Genomic DNA, 6813 nt, shown 5'->3' on the forward strand with positions numbered 1-6813 from the left:
AGACATAACTTCAACCGAGAAGATGGATACAAATTTAGCAATCATTGGAAGGATGTTATTAACCAGGTAAAAACCTTAATTGTTCATGGTTGTTCCATCATATCTGCCGGGTACTGGTCTATTTTTTCGAGTTAATTTCCCCCTTCATCCCCAGCGTTCCCAGCCTCCCACTTGAATCCCCGCCCACTCACCCCCCCCCCCCCCCCCAGGCTTCACGTCCTCTATCCCCTTAGCACTCACGTAGCCCCCCCCCCCATCCCCCTACCCCACTCCCTCCTCTCTTTTCCCCCCTTGCTCCTCCCCCCCTTTCTTACCTATATAACCTCTTGCCACAGCAGCTCTCTCACCCACTGCATTGGCATTGTTGCTGCATTGACATTGTTGCTGCATTGGCATTGCTGCTGCATTCGCATTGTTGCTGCATTGACATTGTTGCTGCATTGGCATTGTTTCTGCATTGGCACTTGTGCACCACCCATGCTCCTGGTGGTGTTGATACACTTGGGCTATGCCCATCCCAAACCATTATAAACTGTTTGCTGTTAGAGGCTGACTCCTTTGCCTGATGACGACCGCTTGTGTTGCGATCGAAACGTCGTGATTTATTTTATTTCTAACTACGTGACTTTACCGAAATAACCAAAGAGTGTGGATTCCTGCAGTCACGAAAGCTTCAAATCAAGATTCACTAATTGGCTGTCGGATGGTGGCGGGTTTAACGACACATTTACACAATCTAACCCAACAAACCTTTATTATGATATGAGAGGGTTAGGTTTGTAAAAGGGTTATGGTTTTAGGGGTTTAGAGGGTGAGTGGTTTAGAGCAGCGGTCCCCAACCATTTTGACACCAGGGGCAGGTTTAGTGGAATACAATTTTTTCACGGACCGGAGGGGGGGGGGGGGTCACCATTGGGTCTTTCCCCCTTTTCAAAGAAGCTCTCCAGCAATGTTTGTTTTTTACTCATTTTGGCTAGGGTTAGCTTGTGAGCTTACCAAAACTGCGCAGTGCGGGAAAGAGGCGCAGACGGAAGTGGACGGGCCATGTGCGGACTAAAACAAGTGTCGGATTCTGACTTCTCATAAGGAGTGTGCAACCTAGATCCCTCGCATGCGCAGTTTACAGTAGAGTTCGCGCTCCTATGATAATCTAATGCCGTCGCTGATCTGACAGAAGGCGGAGCTCAGACAGTAATGCGAGCGATGAGGAGCAGCTGTAAATACAGATGAAGCTTCGCTCGCTCGCCCCACCGCTCACCTGCTGTGCGGCCCGGTTCCTAACATGCCATGGACTAGTACCGGTCCATGGCCCAGAGCTTTGGGACCCCTGGATTAGAGGATTGGAGTTTAGATGGGTTGGGATTTAGAAGGTTGGGGATTTAGGGTTATAGAAGGTTAGAGTTTATGAGGTTAGGGGTTTAGATGGTTTGGTGTTTAGAGGGTTTAGAAGGTTGGTTTGTAAAGGTTTAGAAGGTTAGGGGTTGAAAGAGTTAGAGGTTTAGAGGGTTAGAGGTTGAAGGGTAAAGGGGTTTAGAGGGTTTGGTGTTTTGAGGGTTCGTGTTTTAGATGGTGAGGGGTTTAGATGGTTAGAGGGTTTAGAAAGTTAGGTGTTTAGAGGTGTCGAGGGTTTATGGATTTTGATTGTTATAGGTTTAGGAGTTTAGTCGTTTATAAGGTTATTGGTTTATGAGTTTAGATATTTTGGGGTGTTTAGGGAATTAGGGATTTAGGTTATGGATTTGAGGATTTTCAAGGGTTAAGGGGTTAGAGGGCCAGGGATGAGAGGGTTTAACACCTACACTTAATATTATCTGTAATAAAAGGTTTTTTTTTTGTTAGTCTCCAACACAGCGGCGTTCTAAAGTAGAAACAAATTGGCATTTTTTGGTCACGTGATAAAATGTACTCATTGGCTGTCGGGTGGTGGTGGGTGTAATGACGCATTGACATTTACATGAACTTACCCCCAAAACCCTTTATTAAGGGGATTAGAGAGTTAGGTATTTAGAGGGTTTAAAGAGTTAGATGTTGAGAGGGTTAGTATTTTAGGGTAATACGGGTTTAGAGAAGGTTAGGTGTTTCAGAGGGTTGGGGTTTTGATGGTTTGGGATTTAGGTTAGGGATTGAGAGTTTTAGAAAGTTACGGTTTTGAGGATGAGAGGGTTAAGGGTAGAGTTGTATGGTTTAGAAGGTTATGGGTTTAGAGGGTTATAGGTTGAGGGTTAGGTGTTTCGAGGTTTAGCCGTGGTAAGATATAAACATTGTTTAGTTTCATTTGTATATTTGTAAATAATTTGTTTACCTCTCCTGTCGTGTTTTGTATTCTATTTTTGTTGTTACATTTTGACCCGCCTGACTGCACATCTGTGAAAAAGATCTGTATTGCTCGTTAGATTCCTTCAGTACAAAATAAAAATACTTTTTTATTTTTATTCTTATTGGCCTCTGTACGAATCTATGGATTTCGGTGTGAGTTTTTGGGTCTCTTTGAATGTATGGATCTCTGTGTGAGGCTATGGGTCTCTGTGTGAGTCTATGTGTGTGTGTGTTGGAGTCTATGGATGTCTGTTGGAATCTATGGGTCTCTCAGTATGGATGTTTGTGTGAGTCTTACATGTGTAATGTTCTTGTAGGGAGACGGAGTCGTCGTAGAGGCAACACGGTTTATTATACTATAACAGTTTACATTTAAACCCGAACACAAAGGGGTAATGGCCCCTTCCACCCACAACCTGGGGAGGTACAGCCTCCGGGCTATCGTACCTAGTCACTCTGACTCCTCTAGCCCTCCGGCTGGCTAGACCTAGGAGAGGCTGACCCACCGCTGGCCCGGTGGGTCCCTGACCACTGGCCCGTCCGGACCTGGCCCTTAGAAGAACATCAGGCCGAGGAAACCTCAGGGTCCTAACCTCTCGACCACTGGCACCGCACTGAGCCCCGACCCTTAGAAGGACGTCAGTGGCTTGGGGTCCAGGGTCTTCCTATCCAGGCGGCTTCTGACTTCGGCTTGAGGCGAACTGAACTCCGCTCTCAAGGACCCGCTTTATATACTCTTTCTCCCTGAGGGGCGGGGCTCTGTGGGATCGTAGCTTCCCCCAGCCCCCTCCCCTCAGAGGGGTTCCAACCGCTGTTGGCCCGACCGGTCCGGACCCGTTTGTACCGCTCCCCACCCAGGGGCGGCGGATTCTGTGGGAGCGTAGACACTGCCCACAGCCCCCTCCCCCCGGCGGGTCCTGGCCAGGAGTACACAACTATCCCATACCGGTAAGCACCCTGGTTCTGGCACGCGTGTGTGTCAACATGACCACCACACATGTGTAATGAGCGACTTCCATGACACGTCGTGTAGAGGGTACTTCTTTTATTCATATACGGGCATAACAGCTTATCTCTCACTCTGAGTACAACACTGGATGTTAGCGTCTCTACGGGCTAAACACACACGGCCGATCACTCAGCGTGGTTCCACCATCCGCACTCGGCCACGCCACTGGCTGGCAGCGTGCCGGGGAGCGCGATGGAAGCCGCAGGAGATCTTTCACGTGGTCGGACGATGGAGAGAGATGACGGCGAGCAGCGACGCAGTCCGGACCCAAGACTCCACACACGAACCCCCGAGTCCTCCTCCGCCCCCGCTTACATCGACGCAAGCGCGGCTAGGCTCCGCCTCTGGCCACGCCCTATCGTGGAACCTTCGAGCGGGTTACTGGAGCATCCTGGCCAGCCCCACCCATTACCTTTGGCCCAGATACCTCTCCCTTTCGGATTGGATGTTGTTTCAGCGGTGCCTGTACCTTTTCTAACCAGTAGGTGTCACCATGTCATTAGACATGCACAAATTGAACTTAAAAAGGGCATTGAGGGTTGCGGAATCAGAATTGAATATTAAGTTTCTATAATGTTTTATAATAATAGACTTATTCCAGGAAAGCCAAACTGAGTCTTAGTAAGGTCCTAAATTGAGTTTTTATTTGAATATATTTCGCCCAATGAATGACGAGCGCTTACACAAGTGGGGGGAAACCGGAGCACCCGGAGAAACTCCACACTTACGAGGGGGAAACACTGTAAACCGTATAGGTGAAGATGGCGATCATCCTACTTGCTGTTCTTGTCTTCTCCTGGCGAGACAAGTGATGGCACCTAGACGCGCAAGGAAAGAGGGTTTCACATTTACTGTGCGGGGATCCACCAACCCTCTCTACCTTCCACAGTGCCAGATTACAGGAGTGTGCCTGTAATCTAGCACTTTGCGAATGATAAGAACAATAATAATTTATAAAGTGATAACAATAATACTCATTTCTATTTGTAACGTGACAATAATTACTTGTACTTACGACATAATAATCATTTTACTCGTAACTTGATAATAACAATAACTTCTACTTGTAACTTGATAATAACAATGATTACTTCTACTTATAATGTGATAACCCTATGGAACACCCAATGATGAACAATGAACCCTATGGAAACCTTATGGGAGCCTCAGTGAGTAACACTGAACCCTAAGGGAGCTCCAGTGAGCAACATTGAATGATTACTTCTACTTATAATGTGATAACCCTATGGAACACCCAATGATGAACAATGAACCCTATGGAAACCTTATGGGAGCCTCAGTGAGTAACACTGAACCCTAAGGGAGCTCCAGTGAGCAACATTGAACCCTATGGGAGTGTCAGTGAGTAACATTGAACCCGAAGGGAGCGTCAGTGACGAATTCTGAACTCTATGGAAGCTCCAGTGAGTAACACTGAACCCTATTGGAGTGTCAGTGAGGAACACAGAATCCTACCCTACGGGAGCCCCAGTGAATAACACAACCTTACGGGAGACCCAGTGAATACAACTGAACTCTAAAGCCACCTACTCACTCTCTAGTGTGCCGATTCGGTCTTCATAGGTGATTGCTAACAGCACTTACCTCAACAGTCTCTTCAGGCTATACGGTGATTCCCATACACGGAATGTATGTCTTTGTGTGTGAGTTTGTGAGAAAGTTTGCGTGTGCGAGTGAGTTTGTGTGTGCAAGTCAGTTTGTGAGAGTGAGTAAGTTTGTGCGAGCGAGTGTAGTGTAGCGTGTGAGTGTGCTGCGCTACGAGCCTGGTGACCCAGGCTTGATTCCCTCTCACAGTCAACACCAGTCTCAAATGCGTACCTGAGAGAGTGGATGAGTGGGTGAATGAATGGGTTGGTCAGTGAATTTCTGAGTGAGTTGGTGAGTGAGTGAATAGATCAGTGAGTGGATGATTGAGTTGGTGAGTTTTTTAGTGATTGGGTGGATGGGTGCATGTGTAAAGGCAGCACAGGGGACTAGCGGTCACAAGGGGTAATGACAGGTTAATGAAGACAGGGTGAACGATCTGCGGTCTACGAGAAGGATCGAGAATAAGGCTGTGGCCAAGTGACAGAAGGGATCAGGTGTGGATCAAGGACCAAGAGCCATCGAGAAGGTTCTAGAGAGGGGGCGTGCTCACGGGTTAAGGGATGGCCACGCATAGGATAAAACGTGTCGAAAACGAGAGGCTCGGGGCTACCATCATGTCACGGTATAACCGAGGGAAGAACCCACCTGAGACGACCTTTGACGAAGGAGATGACGAGGGGGAGACCCACCTTCAGTCAGCCCCGGGAGGCGGGGTCCTGGTCAACAAACCTGTAGGTGAAGAGGAAGCTGCGGTGGCAACGAGGGGGGGTGGGCGACCGACAGCAGATACAAATCATGGAGGGGTGGAGCGAGGTGATGGGATGGCTGACCAACTACTGGCAGAAGTCGAACAGCTCACCTTGCGGTTGGGCAAGGCTGCGGTGAGAGGGGGAGCCACGGACAGCGTGGAGGGGATCGTCGCGGGGGGAGCTGCGCGATCATTAGCCGCAGTCGTTCGCGTGGTGTAAACCAAGCAGGAGAGCCTTACTGAGTCTCAAGACATTATCAGGAGGCTCCTGTTACATTGGAATGTTTGGCCAATTGAATTGAGTGGTGCATGTGGGAGGAAATGGTACCAAGTAGAACGTCATGAATACGAAGAGGATGCACCTCAATGACAAGGATAGATGGAATCAAGAATCTATCGATGCACGCCTTCGACTAGTCACCTTGTGGCCTAAGCCCACAACACCCGGTATTCCCAGGGAGTCTCCCATCTAAGCACTAAGTCCAGGCCTGCTTACTCTCTCAGAGCCTATGAGATTGTGTGGTGTATTCAAAGCCATTGGGTTGAAGGCAATCGATAGGCAGGCAGAGCGAGTGGTGGGCGCATGGGTGGCAGTACAAGCGGCCGATGTAGACCGCTCTGATTGGATAGAGATGGTCGAGCCAGATGATTGCGTAAGCAGTAGCGGAGTGGTGCATCGTGGCCGTGATCGGACATCAAGTGGTCAAGCGGGTATTGTGTGCAATGCAGTAGAAACCAGTTCTGAACCGTCACACCGGTGGTGAGAGGCTGCTGACTTGGAGACGTTTGCCCCAGCTCCAATTCCGAGTTGGCCAACTGTAATAAGGTCGAGATCCTCCCGCGAGCTCAGGGAGGCCGGCTCGGGGCGCTGCGAGTCGGCCACGGCGAGGGTCTGGAAGTAAGTGGACATCCGCTGCGGGCGGCCACCAGACGGGACGCCGGGTCTCTGCACGGTAACAACTATTTAGATTTAAAGCTTTTGTGACTGCAGAGATTCATCTTCTTGGTTCTTTCGGTAAAGTCACGTAGAAGGGAAATAATAAAATAATAAACGTAATAAAATAATTATCACGACGTTTCGGCCACAACGCACGCAGCCGTCCTCAGGTGAAGAACAGGTCTGTCGGAAAGA

General features: G+C 48.9%; 1 long non-coding RNA gene across 1 annotated transcript; it reads right to left on the reverse strand.

The window, feature by feature from the left end:
* Positions 1-3957: 3957 nt before the first annotated feature.
* LOC144738447 (uncharacterized) lies at positions 3958-6546 on the reverse strand. The gene is made up of 3 exons (XR_013589268.1): positions 6437-6546; positions 5579-5680; positions 3958-4143 (listed from the first exon to the last, which is right to left on the reverse strand). It is a non-coding gene; the product is annotated as an uncharacterized LOC144738447 (long non-coding RNA).
* Between the last annotated feature and the right edge of the window lie 267 nt (positions 6547-6813).

This window comes from Lampetra planeri, chromosome 82 (genome assembly GCF_965212315.1).
Source record: "Lampetra planeri chromosome 82, kcLamPlan1.2.h2, whole genome shotgun sequence".
Classification (NCBI taxonomy): Eukaryota; Metazoa; Chordata; class Hyperoartia; order Petromyzontiformes; family Petromyzontidae; genus Lampetra; species Lampetra planeri.